At 28.7% G+C, this 24,017-nt stretch overlaps 1 long non-coding RNA gene across 1 annotated transcript; it reads right to left on the reverse strand.

Annotated features, from left to right (window-relative positions):
* Positions 1 to 13,051: 13,051 nt before the first annotated feature.
* Positions 13,052 to 21,058, reverse strand: LOC107437689 (uncharacterized). The gene is made up of 3 exons (XR_006225584.3): positions 20,777 to 21,058; positions 18,483 to 18,684; positions 13,052 to 13,274 (listed from the first exon to the last, which is right to left on the reverse strand). It is a non-coding gene; the product is annotated as an uncharacterized LOC107437689 (long non-coding RNA).
* Positions 21,059 to 24,017: the final 2,959 nt, after the last annotated feature.

Raw genomic sequence — 24,017 nt, forward strand, 5'->3', positions numbered from 1 at the left:
ACTTAGAATATTTTCACATCCTACGAAAAATATAAATAATAAGGAATAAAAATTCAAATTATATTATCAATGTTTGAATTTCCTTATAGGTGTAATATTCTAATTTAAAAAAAAATTGTTCATTTAAAATTAAATTTTACATTACAACCGAAATTTATTGTAACAAAAAGTTTAGGACCAGATATCAAATTCGTAAAAGTCGGCTCCGAAATGCTATTGAAATATGGGAAATGTTGCAACAAGTTTTTACGGATTCGTTATCGAACTAATGAATGAACAACCGGTATAATAATTAACGTTGTAATAATACACTCAAGAGCCAAAACATTATGACCACCTCTTAATAACGAGTTGGCTCACTTTTAGCCCGTAACACAGTTGCAACCCGTCTTGGCATGGATGCCACAAGTCCTTGGTAGATGGCCGGAGACAGATTGTACCAGATGTTTAAGCAACGGTCACACAAATCCGAGATATTGCGACTCAGTGGTCTTTGAACTCTGAGCTGCCGTTTCATGACATCCCAAATGTGTTCTATCGGATTGAGATCCGGTGAGATAAGTGGCCAGGACATTAACTGGAATTCAGCGTCATGTTCCTGGAACCAGTTCAACACAATTTGAGCCTTGTGTGACACGGAACGTTGACCTGTAGGAAAATTCCATTTCTAGCTGGAAAAACAGAGGCCATGTAAGGGTGCAACTGGTCCGCAATGATGTTCAGATACCCTGTAGCATTCATGGTCTGCTCTGCCACAACCACGGGTCCCAGTGACGCCCAAGAGAACGTCCCCCAAAGCATGATACCGCCACCACCTGCCTGTGTATGACCTACAGTACATTGAGAGAGCAACTGTTCACCTGGAAGACAGCGTATCCTGACACTGCCATCGGTGGGATGAATGATAAACCGTGATTCATCTGACCAGGCAACTCTCTGCCACTGATTCATGGACCAGTCGCGATGTTCCCGGGCCCAGCGCAGGCGTAGTTGGCGATGACGCTTGGTTAGCAAGGGCACACGAGTGGGACGTTTGCTGCGTAGCCCCATATCCAACAGTGTCCGCTGAACAGTGTGCTCTGATACTATTCTACTTGACCCTGCATTGTATTGGGCTGTCAGCTGAGCCACTGTCTGGCTCCGGTTTTGCTTCACCAAGCGAAACAATCCCCGACGACCTCTTTCTTTGATAGCGTGTGAAAGTCCAACACCATGTCGTCTACTGCTGGTATCACCGTCATTCATCCACTTTGCATAAGCACTAACAACTGTAGATCGCATAATAGTGCTAGTAAAAATAGCAAAATCTAATAAATCAAACTTGAGGACAGCACGCTGTGTATATACAAAGTTAATTTAAGCTCTGTGATTTTAACCAGTTTATAACATCTCAAATTTACAATCCGCTATTAATATTTAATAGGATAAATGTATCCTAAATTTAAACATTATACTATAACTTAATAGTAAAGTAGAAAATTTCTTAATTCAAAATTTTTTTCTTTCTCCCTTTAAGTAGCACTAAAACTTAATTAACTTTATTTCAGATTCATTGCGTATAAAAAAGTAATATTCATGCCGTGTAAGATGCATATACAAATCTTACTTAACACTAGATTGCCAAAGAAGTCATTTTGACCGTTTTTTCATTCTCAAAAATTGTACGAATAATAATGCATAAATTTTTTTCCCAAGTGAAGTAATTTTTATTCCCTTAATATTTATTATTAGCTTGTTATATAACTGTAGATAATATAAAAAATTATAAAAATTACATAAATTAATTTTTTTACACATTAGCCATTCTTTCAGAATGCAATCATTTTGACTGCTTTTGGGCAATATAGGTATATAGGTAAAAGGGCAGTATGGGTGAAAATTAAATAAATTAATTTTTTTACGCATTAGTTACTCCTTCAGAATGCATACTAATACTTTTTCAGAGTGCAATATAGGTAATACTAAGTTTCAGTCTTTCTAGTATTAATTAAAAATGTAGTAAAATTTTTGTGATATAACTTTACAAAAAGGTTTTCATGTCTCCTTTTCAGCCGTGTTACTGAAGACCGTAAACTCTTAAATTACCGGTAGAGGAATATTTAGAGTAAGTATTTTTTATTGTTCTTTGTACTGCGCTGAAAATTTAAGGAGTTACTCGTTTTTTTTGTTTTTTTTTTCTTTAAATCCTGAAATGTGCCTCAAGAACGATTGCAAAATTCACTTTTTATTTATAGCATGTGAGCAGAATACCTGTTCTTCGTATGGACTGAAAAAAGCAAACAATGAATTAATCAGTGCTTAACCACATTGTGGAATATGCACAAGACAGAAAGACATAACAATTAAAAAAAAAAGCGAAAATTATTTAAATATTTTTATATAGTATTTAATTTAGCCTTAACGCTTGACTTTACATAATTATAATAAGCGAAACACATTTTCAGTTGTTCGTTATGATTAAACAGGGTCATGTTATGCACGAAAAAGATTTGCTAGATTTTTAAGAAACATATTATTTTACATAAAATGGTTTGATTAAAAAATATAACTAAATGTGTTAATTTATATCAATTTATTTTAGAAGTTAAAACCCAATTTTTAAGCTGAAATAGTTTATCTACGTAAATATCTAATTTCAGAAAAAAATTTTCTATCCTTATAAGTTTTTTTTTTTAATATCTAAATTTAATTTGTTAAAATCAATTATATATTGTTTATCTAATCTCTTCTGCCTTGATCTTATTTTCTTAAAAAAAATAGTAATAAACAAATATAATACTATTTGCTCGAATTTTATTCAGATGTTGACAAAAGACAACCTGATGAACCGTCAAATTTTCTAACAGTAATGTAGAAGAATCATTTTTCACTTAAAAAAAAAAATAATAATGGTAAGAAGGGAAGCAGAAAATAAATCAGTTTATTGAATCAAAATATACAGGCAAGTTCATCATAATTCCAAATTCTGGACGTATCAGTTTTATAATAAAGCATTTACTCTGGTTTTTGGAGTGGTTAATAATGGTATAAATATTTTTCTTCCTTGCTTGAATAAAAATTTGAGAAAACAATCATATTTTGCATTATACGTGAAGGGAAACCACGAAAATATCTTTCAGATGGCTTGATTCCATTTAGAAGTTCAGTAATCGCAATGAATTTTTTTTTATAATGAATCATTTTTCAGCATCTTTGAGAGACTTCTTTGTGACTATAACGAGATGTTATTCAAATTTTTGTAGTTTTTAACCGAAAATCAAAGTAACTCGCTATTTTAGTATCGGAATAAAACCATATCTACGTTATAAAAATAATTATGTTTATAAAAATAATTAAGTTATAAATAAATTAAAGTGAAGTTAAAATAATTAAGTTAATTAATTAATTATAAATTAAGTTAAAATAATTAAGTTAATTAATTATTTTAATTAATTAATTATAAATTAAGTTAAAATAATTAAGTTAATAAATAATTAAGTTGTAAAAATAATTAATTATAATCAAGATTAAATTGAAATTAAAATTATCAAATTTCGCGTTACACGCTATGAAAAACAGACAAAAATGTTTTTCAGACTGCTGTTATTGGTATATAAAATAAAATAATTTGCAATTTAAGTATCGGAGTAAAATTATAGATAAACATTTTTTCATTATTATTATCCTTAATAGATAGGGTACCATCTTTCTGAACAGAACGAAAAGCTCTTCTTATTAACTCAACCCAGAAATCAAAGTGTGAGCTTTTTTATTTTGTGAATGTAATGAAACACCCTTATTATGCTTAATTCAATTCAGTGATCAAAGTAATTAACAATTTAAGTATCAGAATACAATCATATTCATGAAAGTTATAAGAATAATTTATTTTAATGAAGATTAAATTAAAGTAATCAAATTTGTGTTACATGCGAAGGAAAACCACGAAAAAGTCTTTTAAATTGCTTAATAGTAATAGGTTTCCAGCTTAATGTTGATTATCGCAATAAAATTATTTTTTAATAATCAATAATTTTTTTTTATCATCTTTGATAAATAGTAAATGCTGTGAAATGCTCTAAATTTTTTTTGTACTTTTTGAATTTTTGTAGGCCACCCAGATATCAAAGTTACTTGTAATTTAAATACAGGAATGAAATTATATTTTGAAAGGCTTTTTGAATGAAAATAATTAGAATTTAGATTACGCACAAATGAAAACCATGAAAAAGTTTTAATAACTAACTAACTGAACGCTAACAGGCAATTATGAGACTCTATCTCAGCAATTATTAACATTTTCCAATTTATTGTTCTTCATGAAATTAAATGCTTTGGGCAGCTTAGATTGCTTATAAAACTGTTCTATTTTATTTATTTTTTAGTTACTTTTATATTTTTTATATATTTTTAATAACCACTTAAATTGTTTTTTTAATATTTATTTCAAGTATTTGAATTTCAGAACAATATAAAAATCAATTTTTTAAAATACATAAATTTTTTCATTTAAAATTTACAAATTATAAATCTTTAAAAAAAATGTGTTCAGATTTTTCTGGCACCGAGACAGAATGTTATTATTTATCATAACAATTTATGAAAATCTTAAAAAAAAATAGAGACCAGTGTCAAAGTTCACCCTGACATCTGTTTGGTACAGTGATTGATCTTTCCATCTTTATGTCTTTATTTGAGTATACAGGAGCAAAGGAGGGGATACAAGCCTCTATATTCATTGTCTACGAAGTACTTCGATTGGTTTGAATAAATTATCAAACTGAGCATGCGCGTTATTAAAATTGCGCCAAACAAAAATGCTAAAAGCGCCATTCTAGCAAACCTGACAAAACGATTAAGCGATACCGATGAAAACGATGATGTAATCGACCAATCAAATGCCTCTATTTATTAAAAAGGTGGTCAGCCAAGCAACAGCCTTTTATGTTTCTTCAGATCGTTGATGTGTCTGAAGCAATAATTTAAAATAGTCATTCTATCTTGCAACTTGCTTAAAAAAAGTATAAGAGCCGCTGGTTGATGCTTTTTATGTTTCTGCAGATTGTTGATGTGTCTTAAAGCCGCTTTTGATGTTTCAGGCAGCATTCTCGCCGAATGCGGTTGTCGCATCCTAAAACCCCCGTTTTGGAAATATGAGAATCTGATTGATGAAACGAAAACTCACCAATCAGATTCCTTTTATCTCCAGAACTCTGTGGGATAGATGCATTCGGCGTGAATGCTCTTTTTCATAGTTTCTTTTTCTTTAAATTAGTATTCTTTTCACCAGAAAAGAGAATCGTATAGACCGGGTTTACGTAAACCGCGAAACTGAGGTTCAAACTACCGAGTTTGGACTGCTCTCTGATAATTCGGGCGAGATTCTCTATCACAAAACTCGAATATGCCATCTGGGGAGATGACTGATTTCATGCCTTGAGGCTTCCCTCTTCTCCTCTGCTCTTGTATGGGAATGTTCTAAAAAATTTCCTCTGCCAAAATTTTTTTCACATTTAACTGTCAAAAATATCTTCTAAAATTTCCAAAACGCTTTCTTAAAGAACTATGTTTAGTGCAATTGTGAGTTCCATATAGTATCTATATGGTAATAAAAAAGTTCATCTGTTTGAAAATTAAGACAGAAAAACGTATTTCTTTCTCCTATGAATATCCACACGTTAATGCTAAAACCATAATGCGATTCACGAAGTTTGCAATATTTTGGTGTCTGCAGCCGATGGCGGCAATAAACCGATTCGTAGGAATTAAGAGACGGTGAATAAAGGCGAAATTAGAATGCCAAATTGAGATAAGTTGAGGAAAGAAAAAAAGGTGGAGCGTGCTCAAGCATAATCGTAGAGGTATATAGACCACCCACGAGTGTCATAAGTAAAAGCATCCAAAGGTCTAAGGTAATGATGAGATACAGTAAAAGAGTGAGGTAAAGAATTCGAGTAAATAATAAGATAAACAATCATTGGACTATATACAAAAAAAAAAAAAAAAAAAAAAAAAAGCAAGTCTCCGATAATGAGTAAAGCAATTAAACTGAATAGGAAAGAGAGTCCGATTAAAAAATAAAAGAATATGTACAAGGCATATTATACGACAGGCGGATGCTAAAGTTATGATGATGCGAAGTCTTGCCATAGGTAGAGACTTTTTCTCTGCTCTACCTGTAGTCCATTTCGATAAATACTCAATTTTATTGATATCTGCATAATAATAGTGAGACAAAAATTGATCCTTAATTTATGTTAGACATATTTAAGAATAAAATAAAACTTAAACAACATATAGATATAAACATTGATAAAAATAATTATTATAAATCTAGAAATTTGCTAATAAACAGAAGACAATTAAAATTTCTGAACTCATATAAACTCACAAAATATTTGTAAAAGATTACACCAACCATGTAAAAAAAAAAAAAAATTTAAAGAAAAAAAAATTCTAATATAAGTTAAAATTTATATTTCGTTATATATCTGCAATTAATTGCGATTTATGGAACAAACACAAAAAATAAATCCGCGGTGACGAAATTTAAGAAAAAAAGAGATCATCTAAATACTTCTTGAAAAAATAAGGGCAATTTAATATGGAATTGGTGTTTAACTTTCACAATTAGCAATGCATATACAGTGAAATCTCCAGGAAAAACCACCTCTACGTTATAGCGACCAGTCTAGTCTACGATCACTTTTGGGAGGCATGGAATTTTTTATACGACGCACTATATAAATAATTGTATAGTGCTAAAATAAGGATCGACATTTTACGAATTTCTTTACAATATTTTGCAAAGCGGACTGCCTAAATTTGCGGGTTACTGTTTCAGTTGTATTTTAAAGTCATTTGGCATCATTGTGTTTTGAGATTCTTGCAAACAATGTATTTGGTTACTTACTACTTATGTTTACAATACTAACAATACTTGTGTTTACAATACTAAAAGTGTTAACACTAATGTAAGATGGTGCACAGCTTGCAACACGAACAAACAGTAATAAACAAATGGAAAGATGCCAAATCAAGACTGCCAAAAAAGCGAGTTATTCAAAATCTAGCAACCATGTCACCTTTTTTTAATAATGAATAACAAAGTAACTAAAACAAATTTTCACTCCAAATTCCCCAGAATTACATTATAACATTAATATCTTATGAAATACGGCAGATTTGAGCTTAGAAATTATCTAATTTATTTCTTTTATTGAAAACAAAATTATCCGTTTGAAAACATCGCCTATCAGAATAACATGTAGTAAGCAGCTGCAAACTTTTTAACCGAAACTAGAGTAGGTGCCGAGCTCGAGATTGTTATTGTTTACATTTCTATTGAAAACACCATCCATAAAAAAAGGTAGAAAAAAAAAGTTGTTTTGTTCGAAATACGCTAAGCTCAAATTATGTATAAACCTAACATAAGTAATGCCTCAATATTAAAAAGTGAGAACCAATTTGTTTGAAATATCCATATATTTTAGGAATAATTTATTAAATTTTTTCTTCAGAAAAGGATTTATTTAGTTGAAAACACGCTGATATCATAGTGATATCGCACTAAGTACTGCTCTTACATTAGGCTAGCCAATTTACAATTTATTTGTGATTTTTTGCAAAGCGGAATTTATTTTAAATTGGTTCCACAATACAAATTAAAAGAGAATTTTATTGAAAATAATTATGCACGAAAAGAAATAATTAGAGAACATTTTGAGAAATGTCTTGTTTTGTCCAAATACTATAAGCTCAAATTAGACATATCATATCGCCAAATTTAGGGTAAATAATTTACGATTTTTTCAATTTAGAAAGCAGTACTTTTATGAAACTATTTCGGTATTGCAAAGTCAGCTTCAATTTTACTGGAAAATTCACATATGGCATGAAATTATTAGAGAAAATTTTTTTAAAAAAAAGAGACTGTTTAATTGCCTAAAACACGCTAAGCTAAAATTATGTATATTGATGAAATATGCAAGTGTAAAAAATTAGCGAATATTTATAACTTTTTGAACGTATTTTAGTTTAGATTTTAAACTAAAAGATGTTTTTTTGAGTTATTACTATGATTATAAAAATATCCTTAATAGCGAATTTGATTATTGGGAAATTCTAATTAATATTTGTCTTTTAAATATATATCTTTACAAAGAAGAACATACTTTTATTCAAATTGTGGGAAAACCAGAAGAATCTAATTTTTCAACTCTCTTAGTTAACTTATTTTTATATGATGAAAAAATTATTCTCTTAATATTAAAATTGTTATTAGATTTATTGAAGATTTAATTATCTTTAATTTTCAAAATTGCACAATTCTGCTAAATAGTATTTACCCCGAGGAATTAATCTTGCTTCGTCAACATGACGATAATATTAGTTTTAATTTTAGTTTTTTGGATTTAGGTATTAAAAGAGACGAAAATATCTGCATTGTTGATTTATAGGATAAGAGAAATGATTTTAAATTTAATATAAATAAACTAATTACTTGGAATTTTAATGTTTATAAAAAAATTTATTTAAATTCCATTTTTAATCAAATGAATAGAATCAAAAGAATCTGAAATTTTTTTTTTTTATCCAAGAAACAAATAGACAGTTTCTTTCAAAATTTGATTAAAAACAATGGATACCCAACTAATGTTATTAAGTTCTATATAAAATCATTGAGTTAATTGGGTATTATATTAAAAAAGCACAATTACTTCCACTTACTAGGAATAACATTTACCTTTTAGTTTAATTAATAAACTGAGTTTTAAATATGTTTACTAAATTCATAAACTTCGGTAAAACAATAATATAAATTATTTCCAAAGGAACTAGACTAATACAATTCCAACCTGGCGAGTAGCGACTTATAAACAAGACACTTCGTTTGATGCTTTTACTTGTTGATAAAAATCAGGTTCACAGAAAATGCTGTTTACTAGTTAAATTTCGTAGGAATAACACGATCTGTGACGTAAGCTATAGTATACCCAATTGTAAGTAATTGTTTTTAATTAATTTTCTAAAAAGCTTCTTTGTTGACTAAGTTTATATTCTTACCGTGTGCAAATCCAATTCGGGCAAATCCGTCGATAAAAATCTTCAAAACAATTTTATAAATTTTTTTTAATAAATCTTAATCATCATCATCATATCTGGCCAGACAGCCCAGCGTGGGCCAGTGCCTTCCTTTGAATTCGAATCCACTTCTCTCTACTTTTGACACTTGTTCGCCAGTTTTTCTCCTTTAGAGTAAGGAAATCAGTCTCAACTAAATCCAGTCATCTCAGCCTGGGTCTACCTCTTTTCCTGTTCGTTAGGGGTTTGTGTAATAGGATTTTCTTTAAATTTGAGTCATCATTCCTTCTGAAAATGTGAGCTGCCCAGTTCATTCGATTTATTTTTATGAATTTCACAATATCTGGCTCTCTGTAGATTTTATACAGTTCAGTATTATATCGTCTTCTCCAGGAATTATTTATTTTTATCCCACCAAGGATGGCCCTCAAAACTTTTCTCTCAAAAATGGCAATTTTATTTTCACCAGCTTGAGTTAGGTTCCAGGTCTCAGATCCATAGGTAAGTATTGGCCTAATTAATGTTTTATAGAGTAAAAGTTTTGTATTTTTTGATAAAAGAGAGGATTTGAAAAAACGTTTTAAACCATAAAAAGCTTTATTTGATCAAATTAGACGACTCCGAATCTCATTGTCTATGTTATTGTCGGCAGTAACTATTGAACCAAGGTAAGTAAAATTCTGAACAGTCTGAAATCTGTGTGGGAACCAATCTCCAGATAGGATTCACTAGAATTTAATTTAGTAAGTACAGGCATGCATTTGGTCTTATTGGTATTAATGGTTAGTCCCATATCCCTAGCAGCAAGCTCCAAAGAAAGGAAAGCTTCTTTTAATGCAGGAACAGTTCTTGCAATGATGCCTAAATCATCTGCATACGCCAATATTTGAATAGATTTTGAAAATATGTTGCCTCTGATATTGAATAAATGTTAATAATTTCTTTAAAATCATTAAAATGGTATAATTAAAAATCAACCTTATTAATTATAAACTCTAAATTATTTTGCATAATATTGTCTTGCATACATCCATTTTCGGGCCAATATAAGGTAACTAACGAATAAAGCGCATTTCAGTTATGCAGTAAGAACGTGCCATAAGAAGATGACTCTTCCCTCTATTTACGCTTCTATTTTCATATTTTGTAATCTGGCAAACTTGTTACGAAAATATTTTAAATTATTTTTGATGGATACCGGTATGTGTAAGTTCATCTGAGTTCACTACTCACTTTATATATTACCTTTTGTATTTTTTATGTATTTTATTTTAAAATTTTTTGCTTAATTTGTTTTATTTCGTAATTTTTACTTAATTTGTTTTATTTTGGTTACAATTTTCTTTGGTGCTGCTCACAATTATTGTATTGATATATTTTGCTTTGGCTATATTAATACAATATAATCGTGCGATATAATCGTGCGAGCTGATGACGAGATTATATCATTTCATTATTTTTGTTGTACCGCTTTTAAATTTTTCTTCTTCTTTTGTTTTTTCCTCTTTATTTTAAAAAATAGAAAGGATTTTAATATTATTTGAAAATATTATATTCTAAAAACTTTTCTTCTTATTTTCCCCGTGCTTTCTCAGTATTTTATTAAATCAGGGATTTATTTTATTTCAGAAATAAAGTCACGTTCGCGCAAATTTATTATTGTTCACTTTTCGAATTCAACAAATATGTGAATTTTAAATAAGTTCAGCAAGTGTTATATTTATAAGTAATTTTTTATTTGCTTATTATTATGATTATTTTTTAACTATTGAAACTACGTTTTTATTCAAAAACGTGATTCTCCAGATAATTTCACTTCTATTTAGTATTCGACTAAATGTAGCCTGATTAGCGGAATTACTTATTATTCGATGCGTGAGATAGTGAATAATTATGTCTTCATCTTAGCTATGAATTAGTTAATTATTTTTATATTTATTTTTAAAATGAATAGTCTTTTATCTATATATATATTTCTCTTACACGGCGACAAAAAAATGCCTCATTACAACTCCCCAAATGGCAACGCTAGAAAATCGACCAATGATTGCAGCTAAAAATGTCACATGCCACATCTAGCTGAGATGGCTCAACATATAGCGCTTTTAAGAACGGAAACTGAAATAACCAGAGAGAGCATAAGCTAGGCAGAAGTGAGTAATCTTTGTCGATCGTTCTCTATTTTAGTATTTAGTCGAAAGCGCTTTTTTTCACGAATTTATATATTACGAATTTATTTGACGATTTTTGATTTATATCACGAATTTATTTGTTTTACTAGAATTTATTTGTTTATGCAGGTTTTTCCATTGCAATTCACTTATTTCCATTTTTAATAGACTTAATTATAGCCAAAATTTTAACCTTTTTAAAAAGATATCAGTTTTAGAAATTTTATCTTAAGATTTTATACTATAGCACATTTCTAATAGGTTTAACGAATTACATGTCATTTATTTGAATTCAAATTTATTTTAATGACTTAGTATTTACTAAAAAGATTTAATTTTTTAAAAAAAAATAGTTGTTACATGGATTTGAACGATTGCTTTGAATTCTTAGAATTTTGTGCATTTGCAATGCACCTAAGTTAGTAGCGAGAGAAGCAAGCTTCGTTTGCGAAGCAAACCATATAAGATTGCGTAGCAATTTTCGGGGGTTGGCGAGCGTTAGCGAGCAAGGGGCTCAGCCCACTAGTTTTATTTATTGACTAAAATAAACTCTCCCGCTATAACCCATTGTCGTACTAGAAGGATCAAGGAGGTTAGGGCCCCACAATTTCGTGACTAACGGCCTAATAGTGACAGTGCGGTCACCACTACGTATTTATTTCCCGAATAAGCTATTACACATTTTATTATATTTTATAACCGTCGTTGAACAATTTTGAGGGTACTACTACAAATGTTTAAATTCGTAGCCTTATAATTTTGAACCCAGTCCAGAAGACAACGGAACTTTTAGATCATGCATCGAGAGAAATTTGCTATCGTCTAGAGTTTTTTGGTAGAACTAACCCCCATTTGAGTTACTCGGAGAGCAAAACCATGGAACTGAAACTCTCCACGGTTAGTCTGACTGTAAAGGGACTCTAACCAGTGATCGGTCTACCACTGTAGATATTTTACGTCAGCATTGTGATCGGTGCCAACCGGGTGCAGAATTCGTAACGACTAGCCATCGCTGGGATTCTAATCTACGTCAGCTCATTGAGAGGTGAGCGCTCTATCCCCTGAGCCACCACGACTTGCTTCTACACATTGATCATAATCTGCTTGGGCTGAGAGCATCCTCTATAGATTGAAAACTAGTTCTTCACATAAAGAGTTCAGTGCTATAACCACTAAGCCATCGTGGCTTGTTGACTAAAATAATTAAGCATAAAATTGTCAAATCATTTATATATTAGTGGAAAAATTGAATATTATAAAGAAAATAATTTAATTTTTTTAAAGCAAATGAATTAAATACTTATTTATGATTCTGTCAAATCAAGAATTTTATTCGGTCGAACGAAAATGTTTTCCTTCTCAAATATACAAAGTTCGCAGCTCTCCTATCTGTATATCGCTAACATAAAGGTCAACACTTTGCGATTTTTTTTTTTATAATTTCCCTAAGTAGTATTTATTTGAATTTGGTTCCATATCAGAAAGTGAGTGTTAATTTGCTTGAAAACACTCATATGTCAAGAAATAATTATAGAAAAAAAAAAGATAAATAATGATGCTAGATAAAGGAAGGGAAAATTTAAAGTAATTATATAAAAACATCATAACGCCACGAAAATAAATTAAAATTAGGGAAACTAGCATTACACTGCTTTTCAGATTTTGATATTCCGTTTTTTACATAAAAAATTCAGTGTTTTAGTTTGTTTTTGAATTTTTAGGGCTTTTCCAATTTCTGTATCTTCAGAACTTTTTTTTTTAATAAATTTATTATTTATGAAACGAAAAAAAAATAATATTAAAAAATAAGACACAAGTTAAAGAAACAAAAAGAAATTTATTTTTTGAAATACAGGATTTGAAGTTACATAGAAGAAACACGTCTAAATTATTTTTAGTTCCAGGAAGGAACTTTCTTATTTTTCTTTATAAAAAAAGGCAATTTAAATTTAAAATTAAAATTTTTTTTTTAAAGATAGCAGCAGTATCTTCATATCTCCACTCGTCCTCCATCAAGAATTCAATATCTCCATTTTATATCTAAAATATAAAAGCATAAAAAATTTAAAAAAAAACAGGTTAAACAAAAATTTAACATAAAGAGATCAAAGAATTTGAATTTTTTTACGAGTTTAAATAATAGAACTGAGTAACAGTTGATAAAACTGGGTAACAGTTTATAAAACAGTTCATTGAAGGGAAATTCCGGCTATCAAATAAACAAAATCAAAGCTTACAATTTTTGTAATTTTTTTCCATAATGTATGCAGGCTGCAGTTATACAAAATGAAGTTAGTCAAGAAATGAGATAATGATAGTTTTTATATGCTGTTTCAGAAGAGTTAGAAGCCTTCGTTGCAAAAAAAAAAATTTTTTTTAATGAGAATCTTTAAGATTATTTACTTATTCCAAATCAATTTTAAATTTGATTTTTATTGATATTCAACTATTTTTTAAAAAGAAGAGTTTTTGAGTGTGTTTCTCTTGTAACTATAGAACTATTTGTACAGTGGTACTGAAATTTGGGCAGTGGTTATTTTAGCTAGCGATTCCTAAAAATCGATAATAAGTTTTGATTTAACGAATTTTTCATAGCTTTATCCATGTGTTTCTTTGTTTATGGATATGCTTTCCGAAATGCGCTTTTATAATGTAAAGCCAATTATAATCAAAGTGGAAAAAAATTCATTTACGTACTAAAGTTATAACTAAATCTGCGAGATTATGAGGAATCTTTATTATCATGTATTGGCTGGGATAAGTTGCAGCATTTGTGGGAAATGTATTTTTTACCTGGTGAGCTGAACTTCTAAAAATGTATTTGTAAAGTTAATAATGAAAAGCCACTGGAAAGAACAACAAAAATTGTTATAAAAATTTTTTAAAAATAGTTTTTTTCTTCACTTTTGCGGTTTTCAGGTTTGTGTATAACTGCATAGTGGTAATTATTACTGATTCATTTACGTAAAAAACAAATTTTGTAAATCGCCGCACTGTATGGTGACGAAATTTCTGGTAAAAAACTAAATTTCTGTTTATCGAAGCCAACATATAGGGCATTTAAATCATTAATTTTGATACTTTTCTTTTCATATGGTAACTGTTTACCTGAAATTCTGGTTTTCAAAATTATAGCTCTTATTCCCACGCATTTGGGGAAAAATTCAAAACTGTAAGACAAATTTAACCAAATAAATAGTTTTTATGCCATGCTCTATGGCAGTGATTCTCAACCACTGTGCCGCGGCACTTTTGTGTACCGCCAAATTCTTAATATGTGCCCCCAAATATTAGAAATGATACAATACAAATTATAATACTTTTTTTTATTATGAGTGAAGTTTAAATTAGAGAAAAGTGTATATATAATATATATTTTTTTATAATTTCTCCACGCTTTAACCACGTGAACATCTTTGTCGGCGATTGTCTTGTCTCTGACAATCTTAAAATAAGTTAAAATAAGATGGAAGTGTTTAAATTGTATATGACGCACAATTTTAAAAAAATGTTGTAAGAACTTATCATTGTAAACTATGCAATTAATAAACAAATTAACAAAGGATAACTAAAAAAACAAATATATAAAACCAAATTAACAAAGGATAACTGACAAAAATTAAGCTAAAAATTAATGATTAGCAAAAAAACCAGTTAACAAGAAATCACAAAAAAATAACAATTAATAATTATAGAAAACAAGCTAACAATTAATAACTGGCAAAAAATAAATAACTGTTACCTAACTAATAAAAAATTGGTCAAAAGAAATAATTAATCCCTTAATAAATGTGCTTTTGTAGTACATATTATTTTATTTCACATTCAAAATTATTTTCACAAACTATTCAACACAGTGTAAAATAGGTAATTAAGCAACTTTTAATCTAATTTTTTTTCATTGTGTGCCGTCAAATTTCGAAATCGTTAAAAGTGTACCGCCACAAAAAAAAGGTTGAGAATCACTGCTCTATGGTATAATGATAAAATAACCAAATTTTATCACATATTACGAAACTATATTTTATTGTTAATTTTACCAAAATCATTTTTAAAGCGCTTCCGTAGAAGCAACTGAGCTTTTTCGTGTTTCTGTAGAGCCAGCAACACGATAAATTTTATTCTGGTAGTTTTGACTCGAATTTGTTTTCTCTGTAGTGAAACTTTGAAAAAATTATTGATACTTTAGTTTTTTTAAATTAATTTAACTTTTTATATTTTTATTTTCATTTTAATTCATTTATTTCCTTTATTCATTCATTTTATTTGATTTTAATTGCCCCGAACAAAGAGAGGCTATTAATAATAAACCTGAAGTCTCATAATTCTCACTTTGGATTAACGTCAAATGTATTGCAAGAAGTTTAGTATTATCAATATTATTCCAATTGTGCTAGTGGGAATTAAATTATTAATTAAGGTCGTTAAATAATCAGTGCAAAACAGGATGTAATCGGAAATTTTAAAATCAGATTTTTTTTTTCTCAGGTAAAGTAAATGCTTAAAAAGCTTATTAAGGAGTGGTTGCAGCGTCCCAATTAAAGTAAAAAAAAGGTGGATCATGACAATATTCGTCTATTTTTGAGTAAAGCTAGATATTTTGAAATCTTAAATATTAAAAGTGATGCACATTTAGTTTTAAAATTATAGGCTATGACATTTATTGAAAGAAAAAAAATCAGAGCTAAAACTAATTAATTTATTAATTTTACTACCTTTAAACTGAGCAACAACAACGCTTTTTTTTTATTTTTTTATTCATTTATTATTTTTTTGTTGTTGATCGCCCGGCTTTTTCTAGCGTGTGCCGGCCTTCGTATGCACGTGTAAAGCAATGGTCGCAGCATCGTATTAAAAATATAAAAGTGGAATGGTGTTATTGCATAATATGTTTAATCTTGTGTGATTCAAAATAATTCTTCGATGAGATAATATTAATAAGTTAAGTAATTAAGTATTATATTTGCACGTACATGAATGGTTTGAGACCGAGTAGTGATAGGCTACACTAGTTTTGAAGGTGGAATTTTTTCATAAACTGTTTTTAATTATTGTTTCCAGATAGATTCCTCAAGGCGATTCCTGCATTTATAATTGTATCACAACTACATTTCATTTCCTATACTTTACTTCTACTCAGACGTTTGTGATGTGAGGCTGTCAAATTTAACTTATCATATTTTAAATAAAACCATATTTGTTGAATTGTTTTTTAGTGATTTGTTTAAATCACATGCATCTCATATATAAATTATTTAAATTTTTTCCGAATTTCAATTAGTTAACAAAACTTTACGCATGTATCTTATTACATACATAGACATTGAGGTGTATTTTTACCAAAAAAAAGTGCTCTTAAACGCTTTCCTGAACAATTCGAAAATGCAGCTCGTAATTACATTACTCCAAACCCATCATATTTTACTCTGAATAATATATATGAAAATTTGAGTTTATTTATTTGAAACTAATTAAATCATTATGTAACAGCCTGTATATAATGATTTAACCCTTAATAGGGCGATTTTTTTCTAGTAATGTTATGTGAAAATGTATTTTGGATTGAGATTGGTTTACAGAAATTCATTTAGCTTATTATCTAAAATTAATTCGAATTTTTAAGACGATTTTTTTACTGGAAGGAGGGCGGCATACTAATTTTACCTATGTAATGAATTGTCCATTCACTTCAGTGCTAAAAATAACAAATGTTATAAAAATTCGTTATTTTTAGCATAGAAGTTCAAGTTTATGGACAATTCTTATGGAGTTCAAGGTTATGAAGTACAAGGTTATGGAGTTATGGACAATTCTGTGCTTACAAATAAACTCAATGAGAAATTATCAATGAACGAACGCACTCAATGTTGGTCTCTTTCTTGACCCCACGACGAACTTTACTGTTACCCTCACTTATCTAAATAAAGCCCCTCATTGTCATTGATGAAATAATCGGTGAGAAAATAACTCCCCTTGAACATTTAAAATCTAATGTAGCTTATGGGAAGTATGTTTCCCACAGTTTTATAACGGATTAGATTGCTAAAGATTGTCCTGTTGAAGCAGTTATTGCAAAACTATTTGTTGTGGTTTTAAGCTCATGGAAACGCAGAATTTTGGGGAAAAATGCATTAAAAGTGACTTTTTTATTTAATTTTTTTAAAAAACTGCTAAAGTGAAGCGAAAAGTTATGATTGCGTCGATTTTTATTCCTTCAATGAATCTGAAGATTTGCTGTTGGCCTTTGAGACACGGGGGATGATTTTTGTATGTTCTTATTGTTGTATTTTGTAATGTTTTTATTGTATTGTATTTTGTAATGTGTTGCAATTTTGTAAATACATTAATATAAGTTTTTTAATTTTTGACGATATTTCAAAATTAATACAAGCAATTTACAAAATTTATTAAAAACTCCATGTCAGTTAAAAAAAATTTTTTTTTCCAAACATTTTCTCTTTAAAAGTCCCTTTAATTATTTCTTTTTATGTCGTCAAACTAATATTTTAAATTAAAAAGATGAACAGATCTAAATAACGTATTATTTTATTATAAAATATTTTGAGATAATCACGATTGTTTAAGAATTTTTTCAGAAACTGATGACTTACAAAAAAATATAGTCGTCATTTTTATACAGTCTTATAAAAGAGTTAATTTTAATAGTTTCCAAATTAGCCTTTTAATTAAACATTTATAAATAGTGCAAAATAAATTTGTAAATACTAACCAATTTACCTGCTAATGGAAATAAAAAACACTATTTATAAAATTTATTAAAATTTAAAAGTAATTTGGATTCATTATCGGATTTATCGCATGTAAATTCAGGATACTAACCTCTTAGAAACAAAATAACACAACAACGCTCCCTTGTAATTATTTCTGAATTAAAAAATCAGTTTTAAATCACAGTTTAGTGACGTTGGTTTTGATGAATTGAATGTGGATGTTAAACTGAAAACAAAAATTGAACCCTAATACCCATCAAACTTGCTATAACTATGATGCCAAGTTGAGCCATTCTATTTTTCAAAATAATCACACTTAAAATTTTTTTTTTAGAGATTCTAATATTATGCATTTATATGGGTGTTTTGAGAATTCAATATAAGGTTTATGCTTTTGAGTTTTTCGTAGTTATTTACTTTAGAAAATGTTTGGTAAGATTTTTTAAAGACATAATTATCACCATAGTTTTTTTGGCAAAACAAATGTTCTATTTAATTTCTCTGAAATTAAACTCACCCATTAAAGCCATTTACCAGTGTCTGTAAGGATAAGCACCATATGCATAGTTATAGGCAAAATGAGGAGCTGCAGCTGCATAGCCAGAGGATGCGTAGTGAGATACACGTGCCCCAGGGGTGTAGGTGTTGTATCCGTAGTTGTAGACAGGAGCTACCTGGCACATGGCGCATACAACCATGGCCAAAAGAAGAACAGCGATCTGGAATAAATACATAACGTTAGAGAGATAAATGAAGTTAGGAAATTATTATAATTATAAAGAATGTTCCAGAAATTGCCTTTCATAGTATAATATTCTTTTTAATTTAGTACTAGTTATACTGTCTACCGAGGCTACTTGCCCGACACAAGAAATGTGCTAAATTTTGTATTGAGCAAACAAAACAATACTCAGGGATAGTTTTGTGCTTAAAAGTAGTTTGTACCCTATTTAGGGTGTTTTAATAATTTTAAACTATTTGAAAATTTTGCCAATTAGAGTTTGTGTAAATTTTTGCTCTGATGAATAAATTGCTTAACCTCAAACTTTTCATTCTGGACGGAGCTAGTTGCGTGATAAGGTAATTGTCAAAATATTACCTTTGGTAACCCTTTAATAAGTGATAATTGTTTTTCCTCATTTTTTTCTTTTGGTGGCACATTTTAAAGTTCTTGTAAACATAATCTAGAAATTCAAAACTGATAAAAAGGATATTCTTGTTTAAGAGTGGGCTGACATCAAGAAAAAAATAAACCCTCTCAAGCAACAAGTGTTACAAGGTTACTTCTATGTTACTGAGATGACAGATTACGAGTTAGACTGAAAAGTGTAGCTTTCAAAAGTCAAAAGAACAAAAATAAATTTTTTCTCATGTTTCATTTTGAAGTAAACTGAAATTTTTTTTTATAAATTTGCACTGCTAACTTCCTTATGCTTTTATACTTTCTTAAAACTTAATTCAGAAGTTAAAAATTCTTTTGTTATGTTTTTTATTAACGAATATGTAAGAGTGAATACTCGAAAAATTGGCTTGAAATAAATCGGCGGTATGCAAAATGCTATTCTCAACAGCTACAACTGAAATGGTCTTAGCGTGCCTGTCATCCCGTTTTTTATCTTAATTTATTCAGTGTTCTGTTTATCAGTTTTGAAGTTTGTTGTTAGATTTCATTAAAGTCGGTGCAGCATTGAGGTTTTACTTGAAAAACAGTAGAAAAGTTATTTAAACTGTAAAAAAAATTCCGGATCAATTTTACGGTAAAAAGCACCTGTGTCGGAAAATAATTACAATCCTTGTTTAAAAATAGCAGAACCACTCTATACAGAAAATTACCGCCTCGTATCGACGAAAACTACCATCAAAGATTAACTGATATGGACCTTTAATTCATTTTTTTACCGTAAAATTCATTTTTGCCGGAACATGTAACTAAACAAAACTGACATACGGTAATTTTTAGAGTAATAATTATCGTAAAATCACTGAATCAATCTTGGAAGTTTTTACATTATTTATTATTATTATTTTTGATTGTGGCGCGCTTCTCAAAAGGATTGAATACTATTGTTCTCATGCATTCTTCTAAATATACTTTAAATGTGATAAAATATTTTCACTGTATCTAATATAAATTAAAATTATAGATCATATACCATATTAGCGTAGTGTATTATTGCCATGAACGATGTTAATATACTTAGTGAACTGATTTCCATTTAAAATTTTATTTTGTCGACTATTATCAAGAAAGATAAATAACTATCAAATTTGAAGCGAAAGTGAAAATATTTAAAAGACATTTATGGAATATATTTTCGTTTTAAGTTTTAATTTTGAAAATTTGACGTTATAAGAAATTTAAATATGTATTGAAAAAATATTAATTTCAATAAAATTTTTTAAGCAAATATGCGATACCAAATAAAAAATAGCTAAGTCTAAAGTTCAAAATAGATTTTACTGAAAATGAATTAAATCTATTAAAATTGTTAAAGAAATTACTGATTATTTATTGAATTATTGCATAAAAGTTTTAAGATAAAATAACAAGCGAAAATAAATAATTAGTATTAAAAAATAATAGTAATTCTTAAGAAGCAATAAGTTTTAAAAATTAAGGTAATTTCTTCAAATTTTTTTGCAAACATTTTTTAGAAACAAGCTTTTTTTTATTTAATTGCAATTTATAAAATTTTGTTTAGTTAAGAAATAATAAATAATATTATAATATTCAACATAGCTTAATATTTTAATTATATGTTTGTCATAAATCAAAACAGTTTATTATAAATAAAATTAACTGGTACTTACAACGGCTTTCATGTTTAAATAGAACGTTTGCTATCTCAAAGTAAGCAACGGTAAAGCAGTTTATTTTTCAGCAGCTTATATACTATGTTAATGCATAAATTATTTGTTTTAATACAAGTCAAGTTATAAATAAAGTAAAACTAAGAAAAAGGGGATGCTAACAATTAAACAGATTTGATTGGTTCTTTGGCATTTTTGAATTTTAGACATGAAGTGGAATATACAAGAAAAAAAAAATTAAATAGTAACGCCAATCTATTCCCTAAGTGACAAAATCCCATGCAAAGATGCTCTTGAATTTCAAGGTTGTATATATTTTTCCCAACGTAAAAAAAATCAGGTGGATCAATTGGTCCTTTAATTGTTAGAGACCACACCCTTTTACCCTTTTATCAAATCTACCCTTGAACTAAAGAGAATCCTTGAAACCTTGGGAGAACTCTTTTGTCACTTATCGAATGATATTTATGTAAATATATAATAAATATTAATTATGATAATGTCATAGTTATAAAACAATTTGTAATGAATGTATTTTTATGTCAGAATTAGAAAAGGGATAATGAATATTAACATAAAAAATTTAATATTGATTTATTACACTAAAATTTTCCCGTTTTATATATTTTTTTGCGAGAATTGGTTTTTATCTAATCTGAAATTTATTTCTAGTTTTTAAGGGGATTCAAACATGTCCGTTGCTTTTATTACTGTACTAAAACTTACAGTGGTAGCTGAATAACAATATAATTGGTAAATTTCCATAAGGATCGGTTTCTTCATTCAAAGTAGGGCTATCCGAATTACGGCACACTGTAAAAAATTCCGGATTAAATTACGATACACTCAGGGTACCGGTACTTTTTACGTAAAATCAATTTTTACCAGAACATGCTCTGGAACAAAAATTTGATATACCGTTAATTTTAACAGCAGTAATTAGCGTAAAATCATTCTAATTAAATAAATATTATTGTAAAAATTGCGGTATTATATAAAATTCTTTTTTATCGATATGTGACTTAAATGCATTGTATCCTGATAGTATCCATTGATAACAACTCTTGCTGCTTTTTGAGTCAGTTTTTTTTTCCTTTTCGGTATTATGACAATTGAATTGGATAGCTGCACTTCAGGAAGAAGAGGATCACAGATACCCACACATGTGACCTGTGACGCCTGATCATTATCGGCAAAATGACGCTAAAAGTTAGGTTAAGTTTCTCCCCATAAGTTGCAATGTTAATTAACGTGAAATTAATTAAATACAGATTATTTGTTTATGTATTTTATTGTTACTGTGAAACATTTTTGTTTTGCGTACCTGGCAACTTCGATGCTTAATTAGTTTGTTTATGTTCTGCGTGGCTTCATGCCTATCTTTGTGCTATGTAAGAAATACATAGAGAAAGAATTGAAATCCTTGTGAAAGAATCTTTGTGTAAGAATATAGAATGTGTCACTTAAGAGAATGTATACTTGACGAGCTAGGCTTACTCGAAATAGGAAATAACAGTTGCTAACGTAAACAAATACCACGGTCCAACAACCAGTCAGGTTCGAGATACCCACTCAACGTCACTTGTAGGTATCCCATTGATAATTGTTACCATAATTATTTTGAAATTTCGTCAGAACTTTATCAAATAATTATGGTAGACAGGTGTTATTAAATTGAAGTTTCAAAATCGCTTTAAATTCCTCCACATTCTACAAGTGAGAAGTAGCTTGAACAAAAAGTTTTGCTCAATTATAAAAAAAAATTTTAAAATATTTTTTAAAAATATTATGCATACCTGTCTTTTATATACATATTCTACATTATTTGAAGTTATAAAAAAATATTGATTCCAGTGGTAGTGAACTAAAACAAAAACGCTAAAGCAAATGGAATTTTTATAAAACTCTTACCAAAACGTGGGAACATGATTATTTGCTTATTTTGTTTATTTGATTTTTAATGTATCTATTCACATTACTAATGTAATGCTGAGGACAAATCTTTAATTTCAATTCAGTAAAATAGTATTACACTATCTTTGATAACGCTGTGAAAATTACTTTCTGAAAACTCGGAAATTCCGTTGCAGCTGGAAAGTACGTATATATTTGATCATAAGTGTTATTTCTCAAAGCGTTTGCGTTAGCGTTAATAGGGAACCGTAACGTTACGCAAAAACTCTCTAATAATGTGCCGAGATATTTTAACTAAAATATTAACTTATTTGTATAGCGGAAAGTATCATCATCATAGGTAAATCGTGGCATTTATTAATTCGGAAGCCAATCAGATATGATACACACACGTGACGTCGCTTACAGGTATTCAATTAAATCTGATTTAATTCTCATGGTTAGGCATAATCACTTCACTTCTTCTCAAGTTCAATCATCGTTTGCTTTTTGGCGATAAACAGAATATTTTAAAAGCGAATAGGTATTGAAGGATTCCAAAATGTTTTATTGCATAAAAACATATTTGGTTTTAACCTTAATCTATAGGGATAAAATTTAAACTTGAATCAGTTTGCCGAGTTGCCATTACAAATTCATCTACAATTTTGGTTTTTTAGTTAGTTAATTTATCAAATGATTTTCACCAAAAAGGTTCATTCACAATAGCGAGAGATTTAATTCCTATTAATGTTTTACAATTTTGTATTCATGATTATAATTAAATAGGCTGATTAGACACAGTTTTAAGCAACACTTATTATAAAATAATTTATTTTTTAATACTTGAAAACGATCCATAAATTTAGATGCAGATTTAAATATGTTTATCCTTAAATATCATAGAATTACTTCATGGTAAAGGAGTATCGCTTTAGTTTCAAGCCAACTTCAATTCGAAATAGTTTAGCTTAAATTTGAAATAAAAATCAAATAATGAAAGTTAAATAGTGGGGAACACTAAGAAACAATGACAAATTAATATTACGGGTAATTACCGTTAAACTAGAGATAAAGAAGATTGCCACGCTGAAGTATGCAAATGATTTAACATATATTCTTCAGCTATATTTGATTTGAATATTATTTAAATATTGAGATATGTCACTAAAAATATATGTTATTAAAAAATAGATTCATTCTGGAGGTAAATTTATTTTTACAAAAGATTTTGCAAAACCATTTTCCTTAATAATTGTTGAAAACTCTTTAGCAAACAGTGTAATTACAGTTATTACTTATGAAGAAGTCAAATATAACGCTTCAAGTGATAATAAAATTGAATCAG

The sequence above is a fragment of the Parasteatoda tepidariorum genome, chromosome 9, assembly GCF_982258835.1.
Source record: "Parasteatoda tepidariorum strain Cologne lab strain chromosome 9, Ptep-v5.0, whole genome shotgun sequence".
NCBI lineage: Eukaryota > Metazoa > Arthropoda > Arachnida > Araneae > Theridiidae > Parasteatoda > Parasteatoda tepidariorum.